The sequence below is a fragment of the Rattus rattus genome, chromosome 18 (assembly GCF_011064425.1).
Source record: "Rattus rattus isolate New Zealand chromosome 18, Rrattus_CSIRO_v1, whole genome shotgun sequence".
NCBI lineage: Eukaryota > Metazoa > Chordata > Mammalia > Rodentia > Muridae > Rattus > Rattus rattus.
Genome location: NC_046171.1, coordinates 43,884,889 through 43,900,955, shown reverse-complemented (window position 1 = coordinate 43,900,955; position 16,067 = coordinate 43,884,889). Strand labels below are relative to the sequence as shown.

The following is a 16,067-nucleotide window of genomic DNA, read 5'->3' as shown; positions in this document are numbered from 1 at the left end:
TGTGTTCGAGTAGCTGATGAAAATGACTGACTTCAGATTATACATTCAACTACAACCTAAGCCTGGATATAGAGAAGTGCAGGAGCACCTTTAAGCTATGATTGCAGAGCTGTGTGTTTGAGTGTCTGATGCCAATGACGGACTTAAGAAGACATGGGCAACTAAAATATGAGCTGAAGATAGAGAATTGGAAGAGCGTCTAACAGCTATTTGTTGCTGAGGTGTACATTGGAGTAGCTAATGGCAAAACCTAACTTTGCAATCTACCTGCAACCACAACTTAACTGAGGATGTAAAGGGCAGAGCACCTAAAAGCTGTGGGTTGCAGAGGTGTGTGTTCGAGAAGCTGAGGCCAATGACTGACTTCAGAATATCCGTGCAACTAAAACATGAACCTTGAGGCAGTGAAATGGAGGAGCACCTTAAAGCTACGAGTTACATAGGTGTACATTGGAGTAGCTAATGCCAATGACTTACTTCAGAATATACATACAACTAAAATATGAATTAAATAGAAACCTGGACATAGAATAATGGTGGAACACCTAAAGGCTATCAGTTGCAGAGGTGGGCGTTCGAATATCTGATGCCAACTACTGACTTAAGAACATATATGCAGACTGAACAGATACCATCCCACAGTTCCCTGCACACAAAACCCATGGGGAAGAGAGCTGAATAGCCAGATGTTCAGACTATCCTGAGACCACAAGACAGACGGCCACTTCTGCCTACCTCTGCCATTATCCCTGGTTGAAGAGGAAACTGTATGATGCCTCTGGACACAGGAATATAGGAACAGTCAGCTGCCAGTACATGTGGTTCTGGTCTGTGCCCAGAACTGAACTGAACTTAATTGGTCATACAGCTCCTTGCACCCAAATCCTGTGGGGGAGAGAACTGGAACCACAGAAGTGCAGACACTCCTGAGAAATCAGAGGAGACCACCATCTGCCCACATTCCAGATCCAAGAGGGAATCACCTACTGCCAGCTATGCCCCCTGGGTACAAGGACCTAAAAGCAGTCAGGGGCAAGACCCATCTGATTCCTGTCTGTGCCAGGAGTTGAAAGACAGTCACCTGAGAACAGAGCACCTGTTCCCAAAAACGGCTGAAAGAAAACAGAAAAACAGTTCTACAGGAGTGCTAGCATAGAGGCCTATGGGAAGGTCAAGCCACTGTCAGAAACAGCAAGACAAGCTACCACCAGAGACAACCTGATGGCGATAGGCAAGTGCAGGAACCTACGCAACAGAAACCAAGACAACATGGCATTATCAGAACCCAGTTCTCCCACCAAAGAAAATACTGGCTATCCAAGCACACCAGAAAAGCAAGATTTAGATTTAAAATCACATTTATGATAATGATGGAGGACCGTAAGAAGGACATAAATAACTCCCTTAAAGAAATGCAAGAGAACACAAGTAAACAAGTAGAAGCCCTTAAAGAGGAAACATAAACTCCCTGAAAGAATTACAGGAAAACACAACCAAACAGATGAAGGAATTTGAACAATACCATCCAGGATTTAAAAGTGGAAATAGAAACGATAAAGAGAGCACAAAAGGAGACAACCCCGGAGATAGAAAACCTAAGGAAGAGATCAGGAGTCATAGATACAAGCATCACCAACAGAATACAGGAGATAGAAGAGATAATCTCAGAGGCAGAAGATACAATAAAAAACATTGACACAACCATCAAAGAAAATGTAAAATCCAAAAATCTCTTGAACAAAATTTCCAGGAAATCCAGGACCCAATGAGAAGATCAAACCTAAGGATAATAGGTATAGAAGAGAGTGAAGACTCACAAATTAAAGGGCCAGTAAATGTATTAAAAAATTATAGAAGAAAACTTCCCTAACCTAAAGAAAAAGATGCCCATAAACATACAAGAAGCCTACAGAACTCCAAATATGTTGGACCAGAAGAGAAATTCCCCCTGTCATATAATAGTCAAAACACCAAATGCACAAAACAAAGAAGGTTAAAAGCAGTAATGGAAAAGGGTCAAGTAAAGGCAGACCTGTAAGAATTACACGAGACTTCTCACCAGAAACTATGAAAGCCAGAAGATCCTGGACAGACACTAAGAGAAAACAAATGCCAGCTAAGGCTACTATATCCAGCAAAATTTCTCAATTAACATAGATGGAGAAACCAATATATTCCATGACAAAACCAAATTCACGCTATCTTTCTACAAATCCAACCCTACAATGGATAATAGATGGAAAACTCCAACAAAAGGAGAGAAACAATGCCATACAAAAAGCAAGAATGTAATCTCCTTGCAATGAAACCAAAAGAGAGACACACAGACATAATTCCACCTCTAACAACAAAAATAACAGGAAGCAACAATCATTATTCCTTAATATCCCTCAACATCAATGGACACAATCCCCAATAAAAAAGACATAGACTAACAGACTGGATACATAAAGAAGACCCAGCATTATGCTGCATACAGGAAACACACTTCAGAGTAAAAGACAGCCACTACCTCAGAGTAAAAGGCTGGAAAACAACTTTCCAAGCAAATGATCTGAAGAAACAAGCTGGAGTTGCCATTCTAATACCAAATAAAATTGACTTTCAACCAAAAGTCATCAAAAAAGATAAGGAAGAATACTTCATATTTATCAAAAGAAAAATCCACCAAGATAAATTCTCAATCCTAAATATCTATTCTCAAAATGCAAGAGCACCTACTTTCATAAAAGAAACCTTACTAAACCTCAAATTACACATTGCACCTCACACAATAATAGTAAGAGATTTCAACACCCCACTCTCATCAATGGACATATCATGGAAACAGAAATTAAACATAAAGAATCTAACAGAAGTTATGAAATAAATGATTTTAACATATCTATAGAACATTTCATCCTAAAAGAATATATATATTCTTCTCAGCACCTAATGGAACCTTCTCCAAAATTAACCATATAATCTGGTCACAAGACAGGCCTCAACAGATACAGGAAGATAGAAATAATCCCATGCATCCTATCAGATCACCATGGACTAAGGCTAGCGTTCAATTACAACAATGACCGAAAGCTCACATATACATGGAAGTTGAACAACGCTCTACTCAATGACAACTTGGTAAAGAAAGAAATAAAGAAATTAAAGACTTCTTAGAATTTAAAGAAAATGACGGTACAACATACCCAAACTTATGGGACATAATGAAAGCAGTGATAAGAGGAACTCTCATACCTCTGAGTGCCTGCAAAAAGAAACAGGAGAGAGCAAACGTCAGCATCTTGACAGCACACCTAAAAGCTCTAGACCAAAGAGAAACAAATACACCCAAGAGGAGTAGAAGGCAGGAAATAATCAAACTCAGGGCTGAAATCAACCAAGTAGAAACAAAGTAAAGTATACAAAGAATCAGCAAAATTAGGTGCTGGATCTTTAATCAACAAGATAGATAAACCCTTAGCCAGACTACCCAGAGGACACAAAGAGTGTATCCAAATTAATAAAATCAGAAATGAAAGGGATACATAACAGAATCTGAAGAAATTAAAACAATCATCAGATCCTACTACAAAAGCCTTTATTTAACAAAACTGGAAAATCTGGAGGAAATGGACATTTTCTAGACAGATACCAGATACTAAAGTTAAATCAGGAACAAATAAACCATCTAAACAACCTCATAACTCCTAAAGAAAAAGAAGCAGTCATTAAAAGTCATTCAACCAAAAAGAGCCAAGAACCAGATGGGTTTAGTGCAGAATTCTATCAGACCTTCATAGAAGACCTCATACCAACAATGTCCCAACAATTCCACAAAACAGAAACAGAGCTCATTTAACGCAGAGCCAGCTCTCAGGGTCTCTGTGTGGTCTCGTTGTCAGTATAGCCAGGCCTACATGCAAGCAACCATGTCTAAGGGACCTGCAGTTGGCATTGATATTGTCACCACCTACTCCTGAGTGGGTGTCTTCCAGCATGGAAAGGTGGAAATAATTGCCAATAACCACGGTAACTGCACCATGCCGAGCTATGTTGCTTTCCCCAACACAGAACCAATAATTGGGGATGCGGCCAAGAATCAGGTTGCAATAAACCCCACCAACACAGTTTTTGATGCCAAACGTCTGATCGGACGTAGGTTCAATGATGCTGTTGTTCAGTCTGACATGAAGCACTGGCCCTTCATGGTGGTGAATGATGCAGGCAGGCCCAAGGTCCAAGTCGAATACAAAGGGGAGACAAAAAGTTTCTACCCTGAGGAATTGTCCTCAATGGTGCTGACAAAGATGAAGGAAATTGCAGAAGCTTACCTTGGAAAGACTGTTACCAATGCTGTGTCACAGTGCCAGCTTACTTCAGTGACTCTCAGCAGGGCAACAAAAGACGCTGGAACTATTGCTGGCCTCAGTGTACTTCGAATTATCAATGAGCCAACTGCTGCTGCCATCTATAGATAAGAAGGTCAGAGCTAAAAGGAATGTGCTGATTTCTGACTTGGGAGGCGGCACTTTTGATGTGTCAATCCTCACTATCGAGGACGGAATTTTTGAAGTCAAATCAACAGCTGGAGACACCCACTTGGGTGGAGAAGACTTTGACAACTGAATGGTCAACCATTTCATTGCTGAGTTTAAGCGAAAGCACAAGAAGCACATCAGTGAGAACAAGAGAGCTGCCAGGCATCTCCACACTGCCTATGAGCGGGCCAAGCGCACCCTCTCCTCCAGCACCCAGGCCAGTATTGAGATTGATTCTCTCCATGAGAGAATTGACTTCTACACCTCCATTACCCGTGCTCGATTTGAGGAGTTGAATGCTGACCTGTTCCATGGCACACTGGACCCTGTAGAGAAGGCCCTTTGAGATGCCAAACTAGACAAGTCACAGATCCATGATATTGTCCTGGTGGGTGGTTCTACCAGAATCCCCAAGATCCAGAAACTTCTGCAAGACGTTTTCAATGGAAAAGAACTGAATAAGAGCATTAACCCTGATGAAGCTGTTGCCTGTGGTGCAGCTGTCCAGGCAGCCATTCCATCTGGAGACAAATCTGAGAATGTTCAGAATTTGCTGCTCTTGGATGTCACTCCTCTTTCCCTTGGGATTGAAACTGCTGGTGGAGTCATGACTGTCCTCATCAAGTGCAGTACCACCATTCCCACCAAGCAGACCCAGACTTTCACCACCTACTCTGACAACCAGCCAGGTGTGCTCATCCAGGTGTATGAAGGTGAAAGGGCCATGACCAAAGACAACAACTTGCTTGGGAAGTTTGAGCTCACAGGCATACCTCCAGCACCCCGTGGGGTTCCTCAGATTGAGGTTACTTTTGACATTGATGCCAATGACATCCTCAATGTTTCTGCTATAGATAAGAGCACAGGAAAGGAGAACAAGATCACCATCACCAATGACAAGGGCCGCTTGAGTAAGGAGGATATTGAGGGCATGGTCCAAGAGGCTGAGAAGTACAAAGCTGAGGATGAGAAGCAGAGAGATAAGGTTTCCTCTAAGAACTCGCTGGAGTCTTACGCTTTCAACATGAAAGCAACTGTTGAGGATGAGAAGCTTCAAGGCAAGATCAATGATGAGGACAAACAGAAGATTCTTGACAAGTGCAATGAAATCATCAGCTGGCTGGATAAGAACCAGACTGCGTAGAAGGAAGAATTTGAGCATCAGCATAAAGAACTGGAGAAGGTCTGCAACCCTATCATCACCAAGCTGTACCAGAGCGCGGGTGGCATGCATGGAGGAATGCCTGGTGGCTTCCCTGGTGGAGGAGCTCCTCCATCTGGTGGTGCTTCTTCAGGCCTCACCATTGAAGAGGTGGATTAAGTCAGTCTAAGTAGAGGGTATAGCATTGTTCCACAGGGACCCAAAACAAGTAACATGGAATAATAAAACTATTTAAATTGGCACCAAAAGAAAGAAAGAAAGAAAGAAACAGAAACAGATGGAGTGCTACTGAATTCCTTCTATGAAGCCACAATCACTCTTATACCTAAACCACACAAAGACCCAACAAAGAGAACTTCAGACCAATTTCCCTTATGAATATCGATGCAAAAAATACTCAATAAAATTCTTCCAAACCAAATCCAAGAGCACATCAAAACAATCATCCATCATGATCAAGTAGGCTTCATTCCAGGGATGCAGGGATGGTTTAATATACAGAAAACCATCAACGTAATCCACTATATAAGCAAACTAAAAGATAAGAACCACATGATCATTTCATTAGATGCTGAGAAAGCATTTGACAAAATTCAACACCCCTGCATGATAAAAAGTCCTGGAAAGATCAGGAATTCAAGGCCCACACCTACACATAAAAAGCAATATTAGGCAAACCAGTAGCCAACATCAAACTAAATGGAGAGAAACTTGAAGCAATCCCACTAAAATAAGGGACTAAAAAAAGCTGCAGACTCTCTCCCTACTTATTCAACATAGTACTTAAAGTCCTAGCCAGAGCAATCAGACAGCGAAAGGAGGTCAAAGGGATACGTATTGGAAAAGAAGAAGTCAAAATATCAGTATTTGCAGATGATATGATAATATATTTAAATGATCCCAAAAGTTCCACCAGAGAACTACTAAACCTGATAAACAACTTCAACAATGTGTCAGTGTATAAAATTAAATCAAATGAATCAGTAGCCTTCCTCTACTCAAAGGATAAACAGGCTGAGAAAGAAATTAGGGAAATGACACCCTTCACAATGGTCCCAGATAATAAAAAATATCTTGGTGTGACTTTAACCAAGCAAGTGAAAGATCTGTATGACAAGAACCTCAAGTCTCTGAAGAAAGAAATTGAAGATCTCAGAAGATGAAAAGATCTCCCATGTTCATGGATTGGCAGGATTGATTTAGTAAAATGGCCACTTTGCCAAAAGCAATTGACAGATTCAATGCAATCCCCATCAAAATTCCTCCTCAATTCTTTATAGAGATAGAGCAATTTGCAAATTCATTTGGAATAACAAAAATCCCAGGATAGCAAACACTATACTCAACAGTAAAAGAACTTCTGAGGGAGTCACCATCCCTGAACTCAAGCAGTATTACAGAGCAATAGTGATAAAAACTGTATGGTATTGGTACAGAGACAGACAGATAGATCAGTGGAACAAAATTGAAGACCCAGAAATGAACCCACACACCTATGGTCACTGGATCTTTGACAAAGGAGATAAAAACATCCAATGGGAAAAAAGAAAGCCTTTTCAACAAATGGTTCTGATTCAACTGCAGGTCACCATGTAGAAGAATGTAAATCTATCCATTCTTATCACCCTGTACAAAGCTTAAGTCCAAGTGGATCAATGACCTCCACATCAAACCAGATACACTCAAACTATTAGGAAAAAAAAGTGGTGAAGAGTCGAGAACACATGGGCACTGGGTAAAAATTTCCTGAACAGAACACCAATGGCTATGCTGTAAGATCAGTAATAGACAAATGGGACCTCATAAAACTGCAAAGCTTCTGTAAGGTAAAGGACACTGTCATTAGGACAAAACGGCAACCAACAGATTGGGAAAAGATCTTTACCAATCCTACATCTGATAGAGGACTAATATCCAATATATATACAGAGAACTCAAGATGGGAGACTACAGAGAGCCAAATCACCCTATTAAAAATGGGGTACAAACCTAAACAAAAAAATTCTCAGTTGAGGAATATCGAATGGCCAAGAAGCACCAAAAGAAATGTTCAACATCCTTAGTCATCAGGGAAATGCAAATCAAAACAACCCTGAGATTCCACCTCACACCAGTCAGAATGGCTAAGGAAAAAACTCAGATGACAGCAGATGCTGGCAAGGATGTGGAGAGAGGAACACTCCTCCATTGTTGGTGGGACTGCAAACTGGTACAACCACTCAGTTGGAAATCAGTCTGGAAGTTCTCAGAAAATTGGACATTCCACTTCCTCAGGAAGCTATACCACTCCTGAGCATATACCCAAAAGATACTCCAACATACAACAAAGACACATGCTCCACTATGTTCATAGCAGCCTTATTTATAATAGCCAGAAGCTGGAAAGAACCCAGATGCCCTTCAGCAGAGAAATGGATTTAAAAAAAAATGTGCATCTACACAATGGAGTACTACTCAGCTATCAAAAACAATGACTTCATGAAATTCATAGGCAAATGGAATGAACTAGAAAATATCATCCTGAGTGAGGTTACTCAATCACAGAAAAACACACATGGTATGCACTCATTGATAAGTGGCTATTAGCCAAAAAACTCAAATTACCCAAGATGCAATCTACAGACCACAGGAAGCTCAAGAAGAAGGATGACCAAATGGTGATGCTTCCACTCCTTCTTAAAAGGAAGAACAAAAATATCCATAGGATGGGATATGGAGGCAAAGTTTAGAGCAGAGACTGAAGGAACAGCCATTCAGAGCCTGCCCCACATGTGGCCCATACTTATACAGCCACCAAACTAGACAAGATGGATGAAGCAAAGAAGTACAGGCTGACAGGAACTGGATGTAGATCTCGATCTCTCCTGAGAGACACAGCCAGAATACAGCAAATACATAGGCGAATGCCAGCAGCAAACCACTGAACTGAGAATGGGACCCCTGTTGAATGAATCAGAGAAAGGACTGGAAGAGCTTGAAGGGGCTTGAGACCCCATATGAACAACAATGCCAAGCAACCAGAGCTTCCAGGGACTAAGCCACTACCCAAAGACTATACATGGACTGACCCTGGACTCCAACCTCATAGGTAGCAATGAATATCCTAGTAAGAGCACCAGTGCAGGGAAATGGAAGAGGGGATGAGGGGGTGGATGGGGGGGACATGCTTATGGAGGAGAGGGAGGGGATAGTGGGCTTATGGGGAAAGGGAATAATATTTGAAATGTAAATGAAGAAATGTATCCAATAAAAAATATGTGCAACTAGAACATTAGCCCGGAGATGGAGAAATGGCGGAGCACCTGAAAGCTGTGATTGCAGAGGTGTGTGTTCCAGTAGAGATGCCAGTGACCGACTTCAGAACGGATGTGCGGCTAACACCTGGATGAAGGGAAAAGGCAGAGCACCTGGCTCTGAGTTACCGAGGTGTGTGTTCGAGTGTCTGGTGCCAATGACTGACCTCAGAATATATGTGCACCTAAAAGATGAGAATTGGAAGAGGACCTAAAAGTTATTTGTCGCTGAGGTGTACATTGGAGTAGCTAATGGCAAAAACCTTCTCTAGAATCTACCTGCTGCTAAGCGTTAACCGAGGGTATAGAGAAATGGCGGAGCACCTAAAAGCTATGGGTTAAGACGTGTTTGTTCCAGTAGCTGATACCAATGACTGACTTCAGACCACACATACAACGAAAACATAAGCCCTGGAGACAGAAATGTCACAGCACCTGAAACATATGAGTTGCAGAGGTGTGCGATCGAATAGCTGGTTCCCATGACTGACTGCAGATTATACATTCAAATAAAACCCGAGACTGGAGAAAGAGATGGCGGAGCACCTTAGAGCTTGGGATGGGAGAAGTGTGTGTTGGGGTAGATGATGCCAAGGACTGAGTTCAGAATAGACTTGCAAACTGAACATAACCCTGGAGATAGAGACAAGCGGAGCACCTGAAAGCTGTGAGTGGCAGAGGAGTGCGTTCGAGTAGCTGACGCCAATGACTGACTTAAGGATATGTGTGCAACTAAAGTATTAGCCTGGAGAGAGAAATGGCGGAGCGCCTAAAGGCTGAGTTGCAGACGTGTACGTTGGAGTCGCTGGTGCCAGTGACCGACTTCAGAATATACGCCCAACTAAACAGAAGCCTGGAGATGGAGAAATCGTGGAGCGCCTTAAAGGTATTTTCTTCCAGGGGTGCTGATCCCAGCAGTCACGCTGGGGTAGGAAGCTTGTACAAACCTGTGCTCTCAGAGCAGCAGAGAAAGCCAGAATGTTAAACACGCAGTGTTGTCTCTCCAGAGGGTGGTTTATAACCTGCTCTCAACACAGAAAGCTGAGTTCTTGTGCTCTGTGTGGCCAGGTTACAGGTATCTCCCAGATTCTTGTCATGAGCCTTGTCTTCCCAGTCACTCTGTAGTGCTATCCTTCCCAGACCCCGTCAGTAGCATTGCTTGTCATGAGCCTGCTTTCATTGTTACTCTGTAGAGCATATCTCTATGGAAGATATCGTTTGTTCTTACCAGAGTTTCAATAAACTCGTGCCTTAAGCCTTTGTTATGCACACATGGAATTGAGTCAATTATCACCAGAAATTATTTTCCAAATTTTGTTGTACTTAAATATGCCTAAAATAAACCACCTGGGGTCAGACAAATTTTGAACTAATATCAGCTGACCTCCTTGGGTACACACACACACACACACACACACACACACACTCACCTATACACATGCACACACATGAACAGACACTCATGCTCATGTACACACATACACACTCACACACATGTACACATACATGTGTATACATACACACACATGCACAACAGACATGTGCACACACTTGTACAACACAGACACATGCACGGACACACACACACACACATGCCCACACAGACACACATGCGCACATACATGCACAGACACAAAGTGCCACACAATTTTAAGAATGCAGCTTTCCCTGTTTCTCTCTCCAACTCTTTCTTCACTTTGGGCTGTATGACTTCCACTCAGTCATTCTGTGGCATTTGTATAACTTCCTGATTTAATATGCATATGTATGTATAATGTTTAAATAACAGGAATTGATATTACATAGTTAATCGGGACAGACATCTGACGAATACATGACTAATACTTTAAGAGTAAATTTTTACACACTGATAACTTTAAAACCTGACTTTTTCTTCTTGAATAAAAGTCAGGGACTCTGGAGAGAGTCCAGGTGAATACAGCAGCTCTGGTGCATCACCCAGGAAGCCAGCTCCTCCTGTCACCACTTTGAGATTTCAAAATACCTTTCTGCACATGCTGCTTCCATTTTCTGTATGGAGAGTTGAAGTGGTCTACTCTAAAACTGGAGAGACTTAACTGCTACATTTGTGAAGCTTTACTTTCAAATTGGGCAAATTTTATTTTGAACATTTTTAGTCTTTATCACCATTTATTTTTATTCATGCATTTGTGTGTATGTCTGTGTATTTGCAAGTGTGTGGGTATGTGTGTGTCTGTGTGTGTTTCCATGTGTATCTGTGTGAATATGTGCATGTGTGTGACTGTGTGTGTGTGCGAGCGTGTGTGTGTCCATGTGTCTCTGTGTGTGTATGGGTGTGTGTTTGCATGCATGTGCCATTGTATCTGTCTGTCTGTCTGTCTCTCTCTCTCTCTCTCTCTCTCTCTCTCTCTCACACACACACACACACACACACACACACACACACACACACACCACCACCACCACCACCACCACCACCACCACCACCACCACCACCACCACCACCAGCAGTAGCAGCAGCAGCAGCAGCAGCAGTCCCCTCTACACTGCAATTATAAAGCATTTGGGGGGAGTTATTTACAAGGTAACGTAAATAAACTTCCTATTCTTACAGACATTACACAGCGAAACAGATTTCACACTCAACAGCAATTTGAATTCTAGGTTTGTTAGAAATTATTTACCTCATAATGATTTTTACAAAGAGCTCTCTCTGATTTCTGCAACTACATCTGAAGATTTAACCGAATTCTTTATTATTGTTATTTTCTTATTATTTAGCTATCAATTATTCTTGGTAAAAGACTAATCTTAATAAAGGCATTTATTTTATAATTGTCTTTCCATGAAATAGTAGCTCTCAATGACTCTTAATGCTTTCAGATTCTTGGCTCATGCCAAGCTCTTGTCATAGCAGCCCTCCAATAGCTCCTTTTCTCAATAACTTTGCAAAGGAACTTCAAGTTAAGAAACACATAATTTAATTCTACAACAGAAATTGGATAAGTAGCATTCTTGGTGTCAGCGTTTCGGAAGTGGCGGAAGTTGATGAAATCCATCCCCCTACAGAGCACATATTCTCAAGCAGCCCTGCTAAGTCCACTCTTCATGAGTTTAAGCACAGACTCCTAAAGTAGTGTAGAAGACTTCATGCACTGTCTCCAAACCATCTTCCTTTTTTTGAAAAAATTTTAATTGGATTTTTTTATTTACATTTCAAATGTATTCCCTTTCCCAGTTTCCAGGGCATAAGTCCCCTATCCCCTCCCCCTCTTCTTTAAGGGTGTTCCCCTCCCCAACCACCCCCTTCTTGCCCCCCTACACTGGGGAGTTCCAACCTTGGCAGGACCAAGGGCTTCTCCTCCCATTGTTACCCAACCAGGCCATCCTCTGCTACATATGCAGCTGGAGCCCTGAGTCAGTCCATGTGTACTCTTTGGGTGGTGGTTTAGTACCTGGGAGCTCTGGTTGGTTGGCATTGTTGTTCTAATGGGATTGCAAGCCCCTTCAGCTCCTTCAATCCTTTCTCTAATTCCTCCAATAGGAACCCCATTCTCAGTTCAATGGTTTGCTGCTAGCATTTGCCTCTGTATTTGACATGGTCTGTCTGTGCCTCCCAGGAGACAGCTATATCAGGCTCCTGTCAGCATGCAGTTCTTAGCTTCATCTATCTTATCTAGTTTTTGTGGCTGTATATATATGGGTTGTGTACCCATGTGGGGCAGGCTCTGAATAGCTGTTCCTTCAGTCTCTGCTCCAAACTTTGCCTCCATATCCCCTCCGACGAGTATTTTTGTTCCCCCTTTTAAGAAGGGGTAGGAGCATCCGCATTTTGGTCATCCTTCTTGAGCTTCATGTGGTCTGTGGATTGTATCTTGGCTAAAACACCTTCCTAATTATATCTTCAACTTCTTTTCTCAGCATCATTTGCATGGTAGCTTAAAAAATGCCAGTAGGTTTTCCACAAAGAAAATTTTCCTGGTCATGTGTGTTGAGTGCATGCTTTCATATAATCAAACATAAAAGACACCACGTTTAAGAATTAACTCACCAAAGTTCTAGCCTGCAAGAGTAACCTAAAGATATTTTACATTTTCTATAGGAAAAAGAAGAACAGGAAGAAGAGGAGGAGGAGAAAGGAGGAAGGAGGAAGAAGAAGATCCATTCTACATTATCTTCAAAAAATACAACATTGATAGGTTGATCTTACCAAAACTCTTAAGGTCTACTGTGAAATCTATAAAAGTTAAGTGAAACATTATGTACCTAGACAAACAAATTCAAAGACGTCCAAAGTCTATCTACATAACCACACTGATATCAAATTGGAAATTTTAGTTTAAAATAACCAAAAACCTATAAATGTTCTTATGGAACTACAAAATTCCAGGCCGTGAAAGCAGCTGAAAAGGACAACTACGCTCTCCCGTTCCGGCCTGAGCAGAGCAGGCTCGTGGGCCAGTGACACCCGGAAATTAAGAGGTTTTCAGAACCCGGGAGATCTTGGAAGGCTGCTCCTCGGCTGTCGTCACCACAAGATGAATGTATTGAATTGTACTGCAAATGATATGGATATCGTTTGGACCACCCTGAGTAAAGGGGAAAGAGAGAAGGTCGGGAGGCCCATGGACGTTCAACAAAGGCCAAAAAAAAAGATTGGCCTGAGGCTAAGCTCTACCATAAATTGTGCCATGCAGAGAAAATACAAATAAAAAGACTATTAAGATGCATAAAATGAAAAACACCAAGCAGAAGGATGAGGAGAAGACTCCACAGGAGCTGTGCCTCCTACCTGCTGGACAGAGAGGGGCAGTCAAGAGCAAAAGTACTTTCCAACACGATTAAGCAGAAAAGGAAAGGTGGGAAAACGCGAGGTCCCTCTACCCAAAGTTCGTGCCCAAGGAGAAACAGATGTATTCAAAGTTATTCGAACAGGAAAAAGAAAAGAGAAATCATGGAAGAGAATGGTTACAAAAAGTCTGCTTTGTTGGTGATGGTTTAACAAGAAAACCACCTAAATATGAAAGGTTCATTAGGCCACTGGGTCTATGTTTCAAAAAAGCCCATGTCACACACCCTGAGCTGAAAGCTACCTTTTGCCTGCCTATACTCGATGTGAAAAAGGATCCACCATCCCCATTATAGACAACCCTGGGTGTGATCACCAGAGTGTGATCACCTGAGGGACAGTTATTGAAGTGATTGTGAGCAAGCTGGGCCTTGTGACACAAGGAGGCAAGGTGATTTGGGGAAAGTGTGCCCAAGTTACCAACTATTCCGAAAATGATGGGTGCATAAATGCAGTCTTGCCGGTTTGGCAGTGACCTCATACAAGTCATCCCACTCACTACTGAAGACTACACACTGAGGAAAACACCATCGCTGTGATCTTTCTGAACTACCAATCAGCCTTACCCCATGTGCAGGCATCAAGAAGTATTTATTAAATTGTAAAGGAAAATAAAACACTGTACAATTAAAAAAAAAAGAAAGCAGTTGTAAGAAAAATAAAGCTGGAAATACACATTCACTGACTTCCCAAAATACAGCATTGGATCAATCAAAACATTTTGACAGTCCTGTAAAAACAAGCACGGAACACAGACAGCATTCACACAGATATCTACACACACACACACACACACACACACACACACACACACACACACACAGAGCTGCTGCTTCCTAAGCGTGTACAGGAAGTGCAAGAGGAAAGGAGAGTGTCTTTCATGATGCACGTTTGGATATCTAGCAGCGGAACAAAATGGACTCTCACAGTTCACACCAAAGTCAAATAAAAAATTATTGTAGTCCACCGTGAGCCCTTTTTTATGGTATACCTACTTTTAATCTTTTGAGGGTTTGTCAGTCCAGTTTCCAGAGTGGATGGATTCCTTTAAAATTTCCCCCAAAATCCACCACCGCTTCCTTTCTATCATTTACTGTCAGTTGTTTGATTGGTCTCTGCCAGCCAACTCTGACTGCAATTACCACAATTCTCACCAACAGATCAAAACCACAATCTATAAAAACAGCATCAACTCACAGAAAAAACCTCCATAATTCTGATAATAGCCAATATAACAAACTTCCTTAATCCAGATAATAAATGCCCCCAAACAACAGAGTTTATGTGCCTCATACTTCCAGTTCTACCAAACGGCTTGTCCATGAGGATTAGGCAAGCTGCCCCAGTAATGTTCTCACTCAGTAGCCTGCTTCAGTGCTGCTGCAGAACTCCCTTGAGTCAGCCTGACTCACAGAGAGTGAGCTTGAAACAACAGAGTACAGGCATTTTCCATCTCGTGGGAGTCAGAGACAAGGCTGGTGGAAAGGGAAGGCCAGGCAGCTCAGGCATGCTGAGGAGAGGAGGAAGACTTAGGATGGTGGTGTATTCTCCACTAGGTTTTCAGGAGATCTAGGGAATGGGAAAAGTTGGGGCTGAGGTATGCTGTTGCCAGGACCCCAGCAGATGTGGGAGGACAAGAGTAAGATACTCAGAGAGGAGGATGAAGAGGAGGAGGAGAATGAAGAATTAAGAAAGTAGGGAAGTGAATAAGCAGAAGGAGCCTCCCATTAGCAGGCTCAGGGACCATCACAGAAGAGGATGGGCGGGAACATTGTAAGGGCCCAGGGGAAGGTCATCTGCTGCACAACAATGCCTTCTAGGTATGACAGGGAACCCAAGTCCAGGAAACATGAACAATATGGCTACCTAAGCATCACTTCTAGACCAAGAGCCTCCTTTAGATGAACATGTAGAACTCTCAGCTCCTACAGTGCCATGCCTACCTGGACACTGCTGTGCTTCCTGACATGAGGATAATGGACTGAACTCCTGAACCTGTGAGCCAGCCCCATTTAAATGTCCTTTATAAGAGTTGCTTTGGTCATGGTGTCTCTTCACAGCAGCAAAAACCTAACAAGTTTGGGTGTAACACAAAAATCTCAAAGCAGTTTTAATATACATTGTCCTGATGATTAAGGATATTGAATATTTTTGTTGGAGTTCAGGAATCACCTTATAAACCACACAGTCTCTGATCTCAGAAAGGGATCGTTTATTAAGCATATACCCTGTGACTGGTCAACCAGATTCGGGAACTCAAC

General features: G+C 42.1%; 2 pseudogenes; both read left to right on the top strand.

Moving 5' to 3' along the window:
* Positions 1–3,911: 3,911 nt before the first annotated feature.
* On the top strand, positions 3,912–5,841 carry LOC116887358 (annotated as a pseudogene).
* A 3,891-nt stretch (positions 5,842–9,732) lies between these two features.
* Positions 9,733–14,255, top strand: LOC116886981 (annotated as a pseudogene).
* The last annotated feature ends 1,812 nt before the right edge of the window (positions 14,256–16,067 follow it).